General features: G+C 35.7%; 1 pseudogene; it reads right to left on the bottom strand.

Annotated features, from left to right (window-relative positions):
• Positions 1 to 299: 299 nt before the first annotated feature.
• On the bottom strand, positions 300 to 9,529 carry LOC146999312 (uncharacterized; annotated as a pseudogene).
• Between the last annotated feature and the right edge of the window lie 2,147 nt (positions 9,530 to 11,676).

The following is an 11,676-nucleotide window of genomic DNA, read 5'->3' as shown; positions in this document are numbered from 1 at the left end:
TTAATTAGAAACTGATATCAAATGCATACATATTTGATATCCATTGCCCCATAAAAACAGAATATTTTTTTTTATTTCTTGTTTTTTTTAATATTTTACTTCCTTCAATCTTTAGCAGATTATAAACAAAATTATTTGTTTGAACTATAAAATATCGTTACTCATTTATAATGCTCTACTATTTGAATACAAAGATAAAACAAATTAGAAGTTCAGGGCAAATATTACAGACAAGAAGGGAAAAAATAAATTCATTTTATTTATTAAAGTATCACAATCTATTTACAACATAAGTGACATTAATTTTCCCTATCTGATAATGGAGGTGAAGGGGGAGAGACTGGAGAAGATTCCACACGTGGTGGCATTGGGGGATTTCCTGAGACTGAGGGAGGTGGATTTGGTTGAGTTGCTGGCAGCGCTGGAGGAGGAGGAGCTGTGAATTTAGGCAATGGAGCTGGAGGAGGTGGTGGAGCAGGGCCACTTGTAGCGGTGGTGGAGGATCTCGTGAACGCATCATAGAAGGTCGAGGTGGCGGGACAAAATTCATATTCATTGGTGGAGGAGGTCTTGTTTGCATATGCTGAAACTGATTTATTGGTGGTGGAGGCATGGAAGGAAAATTAGGAGGTATACCACTTAGTGGAGGTGGTGGTGGGGGCATTTCCATTGGTCTGGGAGGAGGATGCATCATTGGCGCAGGAGGTGGAGGAGGCATATGTTGAGGAGGGGCACTTGGACGCTGTGCTGGCACTGGCCCTGATGGAGCACTAGGTGGTGGTGGTGGTGGTGGTAGTGGTGGAGGAGGAAGCTTGATAACGTTTGGCTCTACTTTAAAACTAAACTGAAGGAAAAATTGTTTAGTTTCTTTATTCCACATAACCCAAAACTTCCCTTCACTTTTATCAACTTCACGACTTGGAAATTTAAACGCAATTGTTTCATATGGCTCAGCAGCAAACAACAAATATTGCCAACGACGATCTGGAGGTTCAACCTTCTGTTCATAAGCAGACATGAAACGGTGCCTTGGAGCTATACCTTCACCAATTTCAGGATAATCTATTTGGAAAAGCAAGCTCTGCTGACTCTTTCTCTTTGTTTGGTTACTCTGTAACCTGGACGTCCAATCTTCGCAAATTTCTTTATGTTGTAATGTTGCGCGCTTCCAACCTGCACCCAACAAAAGTGGTGACTGCTAAGAACTGGAAAGTACCCAAAGTCTTGAGAAGGGTTTAAATCCCTTTTTATTCAACTTTAGAAATTACAGATGCGTGTTCTTGACGCTCACAAACTACGCCGACCCGGCGGTAAAATAAAAATAAGAAACTAAAAAAGAAATAATAACAAGTGACTAACTACGAGGCTCTCTAAACGTAACTAACCCAACCGCGTTCTGAGATACCGCTGATAATTCAGCAAACTTCTGAATATTACAATGAAAGATTCGACTATTTGCCGAGGCAAGCACACAGGCCGAAACGCGCGGCTCTTGAATTTCTAACTAGCCACCTCCACGCTCGTGAAGCAAGAAAGCACACCTTCGAACTCGTTTCCCTTCTATTTAACTCAGATTACTTCCGCTGACAATTTGAATCCTTGCGCGTTCTACTAAAATTTACATACTCTGGCATTGGCAATTCCAGGGGAAAGTAAGGCTTCACAGGAAAGATAGTTTAAACTTAAAATAAATGTTAGTTGAAATAAATATAAACCCTACATTTGCCGCTGCCAGAATTTGGTAAACTTGGAAGCAGGTCCTAGAAACGACCTGTTGAAAAGTTTCCACAATTCTGAACTAAATTTTAAGAGCCTCGTTTACATAAGAAAACTGTTTTTTCACAAAAGGTAGAATAAATTTCTGAAGATACTTGTTTAACTCTCTCTTCTTACAGCAAACTTTCCAGGACTTCAGCAATCAATCTGTTCTCTTCCTTCCACCATATAATAAGGCATAAGTATCAGTATCTTTCTAAATACATTATAATTTACACTTTTTTGACACAGAATAAGTTTTTGTTTTTGATCGATTTATTTTTAGTTACTGCTTAATTCACATTCATTCAAGTATTCAAACATGAATTTAACTTTACCCTGGCTCTCCACCATGTGTGGTGTCAAACGGGAATATTCGTGTTTTAGTATTGCAACACTTCCCCTAACCACAATGATTTGTTAGAATTCAACGACCAAATAGACACACCTTACTCGACATTCTACAACTCGATGGGCTATTTTAACAATCTTAAAATTCAAGTGTAGGTGGAGAACCCTACAAAACACATTCATTCTAACTTCCCCCTCATTCATCTTTAGACATGCAGGCTTTCGCTCTAAAGCATGATTTTATCTACAGTTTAATACTTAAATTTGAATTCATTTCTTTTGAGCATTTACTTTTAGCATCTAAAATTTTATGCTTCTAGACTAAATTCTACTTTTACATAACTTTCAAGTATTTACGTATATTTACAAAATTTTAATACATATGATTTTTACAATTTACCATAAAATGAATAAGAGAAAAATAAATTTTTACTTTACGCATTCTTCGCCAAGCTGGCGGCACTGAAACTAAATTTCTCGTTAGTACAAGAATACGAAGTTATTTTTATCTTCGGCCAAATTTTGGTTTTAACATAACAGAATTAGTATTTCGACCAACAGGAACTGCTTGTTCTTAGATTTTATACTTATAGAAAATAATACTTTTGTCTTAGCTAAATAAAGTAAAACAAAACTAAGTCTCAACCGAGACACATTGACTTCCGTCAAAACATAGAACTTCGTATTTACGCATAACATTTCGGAACAAAAGAAAAAAAAAATTATAGAAGATTTTAACTTATCTTTGAGTTTTCGATGATTGGAACTCCGACATCCTGTTCTGGCAGAACTGCTCCCACGTTATAGATTTCATCGACGTCAGTCGTCTCCTTAGTGTCCTTCGAGTGTCGTCCACGTTGCCTTTTCTTTTTCGCCCTCTGCATGCTGGCCTCTTGGAGTGGTAGTCTTCGGGTTGCTGTCTTTTCCGTTTTGCCTCTGGACGGCTGGTCTTGGCGTTCTCCGGTCTGGAATCATGCTTGAATTTCTTCTGTTGGTGGTGGTCTTTTCGTTCCTCCTGCTGTCTTTTCGTTCTCGGGAACGGCGGCCTTGTTTGCACCTGACACTCTGGCCCTGGAGGCGTTCTCCTCGATGCAGAATTTCTACTGCGATACGTTGTAGGTGGTCTTTTCCTCTTTGCCAAAGCTTCTTTACGCGGCGGCGTTGCTTTCTTGCGTCTCTTAAATGTTGGAGTCTGAACGTTTTCATTTCTTCTTTTCGGTACTGTCGCATGACTTGTAGAAGGGCTAGGTTTCTCTACAGTTCTCTGCTTCTTGGGTGGTGGAGCGGGTTAAGTTACTTCTTGACCTTCCACTTCTTTTACGCTTGAGTCCTGCAAGAAACTTTTAAGGATTTCAAAATCATTTTGATTATAATATTTTTTCACCTGGTCGGGACTTGCTTTACAGATTTCCCCTCTATCGTTCTTAAGGTACAATACGGCTCCCTTGATTTCCTGAATTACATAGTGGCCTTCAAATTTTGGAGCTAACTTTGCAGTAAAATTGTCTGGGGCACTTGATAAAGAAAATTTCCGCTTCAACACTTTATCTCCAACTTTAAAATCTGCTTCACGGCGTTTTCTATCATAGTATAATTTTTGTCTATTTCTTGCCGTATCTGAGCTTTTAACCGCCTGGTCAATAAGTGTTTGCACGTCTATCTGTTTAAATTCTTGCTCTCTTTGTTGCACAAAGACTAATTTATCTAATGGCGTAATTAACTTCCGTCCTAAAAATAATTCTGCTGGAGTTTTTCCCGTAGTATCGTGATTTGCCGTTCTTAAAGCAAAAGCTAACTCATTTATGTAGCCATCCCAGCGCTTGTGATGTGTGCTAACATAACTTCGAATTATTTTTACAATATTTTTATTAACTCTTTCGGCGATGTTTGCCTGTGGTCTATACGGAACCATTTTGATATGGCATATGCCAAGTCCAGTGCAAATATTTTCAAATATTTGGCTAACGAATTGTTTACCGTTATCGCTAATGACTTTTATCGGTGCACCGTATTTTAAAATGTATCTGTGTAAGAATGCATCTGCGACTGTTTTGGCTGACGCGCGTTTAAGTGGAACAATTTCTGTCCATTTTGAAAAATGATCTACAATTACTAAAAGAAAACGATTTTTATTTAACTCACTCTGGGGGAAAGGACCAAGAAGTTCTATGCCTAAAATTTCATTCGGAAATGTAGCGCGAATGCTATTTAAGTACTTGGCTGTAATTAATATCATTTATTAACTGACACTGATTGCAGGACCTGACATACGCAGTTACTTTTTTGGATAACTGCGGAAATATAATGCCTTGCGTACCCTTTTTAAAGTCTTTCTGATCCGTAAATGACCCGCTGTTTTCGCGTCGTATAATTCCTTCAAAATGCTTAATCGAAGCGAGGCTGGGATGACTGGTTTGTACTCGAGATTTTCGTTTGTTGTTTTCGTATAAAATAATAAATTATCTATTATTTCATAGTTTTCTGCTCTATTTCTTATCGCATCGATATCTGTGTGCTCAAAGCTTTCGGGGTCTTTCAAATATGCATAGATACTTCCAAATTCAGGATCAGCTTTCAATTCAACAATAATTGTATCTCTAGAATCTAAAATTTTTGAAGTCAACACAGCGCATTTAAGTTCATTGCCTTCATCGTCCAGTTTTATACGAGAAAGTGCGTCAGCTACATTGTTTTCCTTACCCGGTTTATATTTGATTATGAGATTATATTCTTGGAGTTTTAAAGCCCATCTTATTAACCTGGGCGTTAGGTTTTTCCCCGAGTAAAGTCTACCAACAGCCGCATGATCCGAAAAGACTGTTACTGGCGCTTTGCCGAAATAAACTCGAAATTTGTGTACAGCCATTAATACGACTAATGTTTCTCTCTCTGTAGCTGTATAATTACTTTGTGTATGATTCAACGTTTTACTAAAAAATGCCAAAGGATGGCCATTTTGCATAAGAATCGCACCCACAGCGTAGTCCGACGCATCTGCTGCAATTTCCAGGTTTTCGTCCCCCTCCGGGAAGTTCAAAACAGGGGCATTGATGAGCGCTTCTTTTAACCTTTCAAAAGCGGTATTTGCTTCCGCAGTCCACGTGAATTTACTTTTCTTTCTTTTAATTACTAACAAGGGTTCAACAATATTAGCAAAATCTTTTATGAATGATCCATAATAAGAACACAACCCAAGGAAAGAAGAAAGTTTCTTGGCAGTGTTGGGAGGTGGGAAATTCTTGATTGCTTTTATTTTTGAATCTTGAGTTTCTATACCCTTTTGCGAAATTTTATAACCCACATATTTAAGTTCTTTAGTTGCGAACTTGCATTTTGAGGCGTTAATTGTAAGACCGGCCTCTTTTAATAATTTAAAAACTTCTTCTAGATCTTTAACATTTGTTCCAACGTACTACTCGTTATAAATATATCATCTACATAGACTAAAGTCGATTTTCCTACGACAGGCTTTAGAACAATGTCCATAGCTCTCTGGAATGTTGACGGGGCCCCACACAACCCAAATGACATGCGTAAAAATGCATAACTGCCCGATTTTGTTATAAACGCGGTTTTATGTATGTCTTCGGGTCTCATAGCTCTTTGATAGTAGCCAGACGTTAAGTCCAACGTAGTCATGTATCTTGTAGATTTAATCTTTCTAATAATTTTCTCTATAACCGGCAAAGGGTAAACTGGGAATTTAGTAACAATATTAAGTTTTCTGTAATCGATAGCAAACCTCCAAGCCCTTTTATCCGAAGGAGGAAACTCGTTCTTTTTCCTACATAAGTACGACTGGACTCGCGTACTCACTATTTATGGGCGTTATTATTTGGTTCTTTAACATTTCCTGAATATGTTCTTCTATGATTTGTTCTTTCTGTTTATCATAGCGGTAAGGTTTAGTCCTACAGGGTTTGTCGGCAGTTAACTGTATCTCATGCGTAACTATTTGACAACTACCAGGCCGTTCTGAAAACAAGTTTGAAAAAGTAGTCACCACTTGCTGGATGGCTTGGCTTTCATGGTCATTCAAATGGCTAAGTTCGACTTGCGGTTGTTCCACTGGTTCCTCCACCCTCCAATCTATCTCCAGCACGATAGAACTTTCCTGAAAATTCAGTTTGGCCTTCGCGGCTTTTAAAAACACCATACCTAAAATAAGTGGAATTTGCAAGTTTTTTCCTACAAAAATTAATACTTTAAGGGTTTCGTTTTGAAACTGTATCTTTAAAGATAGTTTTCCGATACACTGACAAGTTTGTCCTTGCGCTGCTATGATTTCTGTGTTTATATTATTAAATAATCGTAACCTATAAAATTTCTTCTTAAAAAAATATCACTCATAAAATTACCTTCTGCTCCTGTATCGATGAGGGCTTCTACTGGTACATCGCCAACCACGAGTTATATAATTGGTAAATGTGAGTTTTTTACGACGACCGTATTAAGTGTCTTTTTGAGGGTTTTTTCAAAACTTCCGGGGTCTGGACCCTCGCTTTCACAGGCCCCTCTATTCGTTTAAAGCTTTCCTTTCAACTTCTGCCTTCTGGGTACGCGGACGGTTCTTTTCAAATTTCTTTTTTAGGCCTTGACCTTCGAGGTTCGATGAGTTAGCTTGATAGCTCTTTCCCCCATAAGAGCGGTTTGCATTACTGGTCTGCTCATTTGAAGATTGCCTTCGGATACTTTGAGAATACGATGCCCCTCTAACTTTTTCCGCTATTCTGCGATTTTGAAACTTGGCCGCCGATTCGAAGAGCTCCTGTAATGTGCTTGGGTTTCTAATTTCAAAGTAATCTTGAACCGCAGGTAGCAATCTTGGTAAGATTATTTCAATAATCTCCGCGTCGGGTTTCTTCCCATACAGCATATCCGTCAGCTTAATTTTTCGCAGAATAAAGTCCGTCAACTCTTCTATATCCCGTTGATAAAAACTATATAGTTCGGCTTCTAGCCTTGCTCGATCTTTCACTATGGGGAAGGCCTTTAATAACGATTTTTTGAAATTTTCAAATGTATATGTCTGGCCTCCGAATTCCCCTAATAAAAATTTGCCTATATTCTTCCACCATAGCGAGCCCTGTCCTTTTAGTGCAGATGTGGCGATAGCAACTTTTTGTCTTTCAGGCACAGGGTAGAGCTGGAAGTGATTTTCAAGGCCTTCTAGAAATATCGCCACCGAATTTTTTCCGTTGAAATTGACGTTTGGCTTGATTGACGCTCTCAACGTCTGGACCAGGTACCCAAATCCTTCCAATTGGCTTGCCATTTCTTGTTGTTGTCCAGCGGCTTTCATCCAATTTTCGGCCATTTCAGTTCGACAAGTGTTCGGGCGCCAATGTAAAGTTGCTCGCTTCCAACCTGCACGCAACAAAGTGGTGACTGCTAAAAACTAGAAATTAGACAGAGTCTTGAGAAGGGTTTAAGTCCCTTTTTATTCAACTTTAGAAATTACAAATGCGTGCTCTTGACGCTCACAAACTACGCCGACCCGGCGGTAAAATAAAACTGAGAACTGAAAAGAGACCTTCACCAATTTCAGGATAATCTATTTGGAAAAGCAAGCTCTGCTGACTCTTTCTCTTTGTTTGGTTACTCTGTAACCTGGACGTCCAATCTTCGCAAATTTCTTTATGTTGTAATGCTGCGCGCTTCCAACCTGCACCCAACAAAAGTGGTGACTGCTAAGAACTGGAAAGTACCCAAAGTCTTGAGAAGGGTTTAAATCCCTTTTTATTCAACTTTAGAAATTACAGATGCGTGTTCTTAACGCTCACAAACTACGCCGACCCGGTGGTAAAATAAAAATAAGAAACTAAAAAAGAAATAATAACAAGTGACTAACTACGAGGCTCTCTAAACGTAACTAACCTAACCGCGTTCTGAGATACCGCTGATAATTCAGCAAACTTCTGAATATTACGTTGAAAGATTAACAATTTGCCGAGGCAAGCACACAGGCCGAAACGCGTGGTTCTTCAATTTCTAACTAGCCACCTCCACACTTGTGAAGCAAGAAAACACTTTTTCGAACTCGTTTCCTTTCTATTTAACTCAGAATACTTCCGCTGATAATTTGAATCCTTGCGCGTTCTACTAAAATTTACATACTCTGGCATTGGCAATTCCAGGGAAAAGTAAGGCTTGACAGGAAAGATAGTTTAAACTTAAAATAAATGTTAGTTAAAATAAATATAAACCCTACAATATAACTGGACATACTTAAAGAAATATTTTTTTATTCTATTGTTATTGTTACGAAAAATAATATTAAGCAGATCTGTTTTTATGATTAAAATTATAATGAAATAATGATTTTCTTTTCACTTTCTTCATATAATCCACAAAGTTAGTATTTCAATTCTTTTTTAACATTAATTTTTCTGAGGATGGAAATGCTTCTCTGGAAAAAATTACAATTTTAGACTTTTTTCTGATTTCACAGATTTGACGACAGTTGGATAGAAAAGCCACAATTTTTGAAATGGATGAATAAATACAGCCCTGGCTTTTGTTACGTTTTATGCATTTAATAAATTTCCGCCCGACTGTTTATTCTTTAATTCTAGCTAACACAATTAATCGATACTTGTTTCTAATATGGAATTTTAGCATCAATTCTGCATAATAACATGAATAATCCTTTTTAATTGAATTTATCATTATTAACAAAATACTTTGGCACTATAAACTGAGAATGTTTTCCTTGACTTTTATGTTTCAATACTTTAGGAACTGGTCATTGATTTACATCTATAATAAAAGAAATAAATGTTTGTATGAGTTTTAACATATTGTTAAAAGTGCAATAAACCTCAGCTCCTTTGTTGCACGAATAATGTTCAACTCCCTGTTAAGTATTTTTTTAGCATCTTGTATGTAACAGTATAGACTCCATGATTATTCCTTAAAATTGGAAGTATCAAAAATAGATGTAAATATGTATTGTCTTCTGCATTAACTTACAAAAATAAAAGTGTGAATATCTGAATGGAATTATATAGAAAGAGCTACAGGACGCTATGTTTTCATGATGGTCATTCCACTATACTGGAAATATTAAATCAAACAATAAGTGCAGGAAAAGATTCAGTAAGAGGATATACTCTCTTCTGAAACAATACATTTGACTGTAGTTGTTCCATATGATATTTCTATACAACATCCGAAAATCTTGGTAAATAACTTTGTAAACCAAGTTTACAGTGTAAAAAAAGTAGTGGAAAAATGTTGTAGTCATGTAACTGGGCTACCATACATCAAAATTAAGCAGTGTTAAAAGTGTTTTTATCTTAATTGCCTGTTACAACGAAATAACTAGATATGAGAAAGAACATGCAGTGTCAGTACAGCTAGATGATCCCTTTTACAGAGTTGCTAATTTGAAAACAAGTTTACCTGTAACACTGCCCTTCATACTGGTTTGCTTTAGAATTATTTGGTAACAAATATGCCATTAAAGTCTGTACCAATCAATGAATAAACCTTGTTACAAGCAAGTTTTTGTTTGCAGGATGGTGTTCATAATTGGTTTTCTTTTGGTGGTATAGCAACAGCGAAGGAAGAAAGATTCTGGGTAATTTAAATTCAACTAACATAGCAAATTCCATTCTTCTGTGACTATATAATTTGATACAGCTTTAATTTTTCAAAATTTTATTCATACTACTATTTCATCCATTGCAGACAAATTCCACAAGTGCATATTTTAAAATTAATTTCACATTTAAAAAAGTACGATTTGTTTATAAATGATTTGTTATAAAAATAAAAATGAGTTATAAAAATCATTGTAACTCGGACAAATACACACACACACACACACACACACAAAAAAAAAAAAAAAAAAAAAAAAAAAAAAAAAAAAAAAAAACGTACAAAAATGGTGATGCTGTTTATTAAAAACTGAAGAATTGTTATATGCACATACACATGGTTGACACAGTTTGGTGCATCCTGCGAAATTTGTTGTGATAATATGGTAGCAAAAAAATTTTTTTTTGTCATTTTGTATTAAAATTATTAAGATGTTGATGGCTATGCTAAGTTACACAAAGCAAGGTAACGTACAGTAAGAGCTATGTACCTTAGGTAAAGGAAAGCCTTTGAGAAGGTTTCTTCTATGAGAAATTGACTTGTATTCACATAATACATGAGGAGAAACAGGAAAATTCCCATGCAGCTATCCCATTCACCAGTATTTGTATCTGGATCAAACATCCAGTGTTCAGCTATCTTATCTGCTAGTTTACTGGTGCCAGTCAAAATACACAGTAATGTAATATTATGCAAGTTAAGTAGCATTGACTTATACATCACTAAAGAAATAAATACACTTCAGAAAACTTTCCTGTTTTCCGAAAGTGTCAATATCTTCATTATTATAACTTCCTGATATTTCAATGCATGTAATTTTATGGTGAACTATTAACTTAAAACAGAATATTTTTTTGAATTGGTTGTGTTTAATTATAAGATTATTTTGAAAACCACTGTTCATGATAAAACTAAAGAATGAATTTTCTTTACACACTGACTGTTAAATTATTATATTTCATATCAACAGATTGCAATTATACAATAAGACAAGATGAAAACTACAGTAGTCATTGAGGCAATTGTTGAGTTTCTGAAGAAACAGTAAAAATTTTCAAATCTAACACAGTATATCCAGTTTAATGTTTAATATAGTATGGAAGGTTTTGTAAAGCATCTGCTATTTAAAAAAAAAAAAAAAAAAAAAGCATGCAGTAGCTGACAGTGAAACCAAATAAAAATCAAACAGAACTCTATTACACGTTATGCAACAAAACTAATGAATATGAACGTCTACAAAAATTTTTTTTAACTTGGATCAGATCTCGAAACATCAACTAGATCTTAGGCAATAAAATTAATAGAAATTTATGTTGGTAAGTACTTAAGAACAAATACAACAAAATGGCCAAACTTTCAACTAGATAACCAAATAAAGCACTTGCGTTCTAGAGGATTTTATTTACTTCACATACATACATACATTATCTTTACATTTACTTTCATAACTCGTATCATACATAACATACTTCATAACATACTCTTATCATCGAATGATTATGATTTTCTATAGTAGTAAGCAAATTTTTTTAACAGTTTCTACTTCGTGTCTGCAAAGTATTCCTTTAAATTGGAAGGTTTCGCGTTATTCATTTTCCTTCTGACAAAGTTCATACATGAATCCAAAACATTAAAACCTTCGCAATCGATAAACTACGGCCATTTCATAATCGATAGTAAAAGGAAAGTCTGGGCCATCTGAGAAAGCGGTGACCACATTTTTAACTCATTCTCTTTACAATTTAATATCATTGTTGCCAAAATATTAAAACTTAAAATTGTACTTTATAAACAAATACTATCATATTTTACCAATTTGCTAAGCCAAGATCTTACCATCAATGATGGTAATGCATTTTTCAATAAACAGCATTACACATCTGTCAAATAAACTGCATTAATCTGCAAAACAAGGTATTAAAATAATACAACTAATTAACATATTGGCTCAAAAAGGCATAACGAAGA

The sequence above is a fragment of the Stegodyphus dumicola genome, chromosome 1 (genome assembly GCF_044657685.1).
Source record: "Stegodyphus dumicola isolate Sdum_Otavi_A_Nest chromosome 1, ASM4465768v1".
Classification (NCBI taxonomy): domain Eukaryota; kingdom Metazoa; phylum Arthropoda; class Arachnida; order Araneae; family Eresidae; genus Stegodyphus; species Stegodyphus dumicola.
Note: the sequence above shows the minus strand (reverse complement) of the source record. Positions and strands in the feature narration are given on the sequence as shown.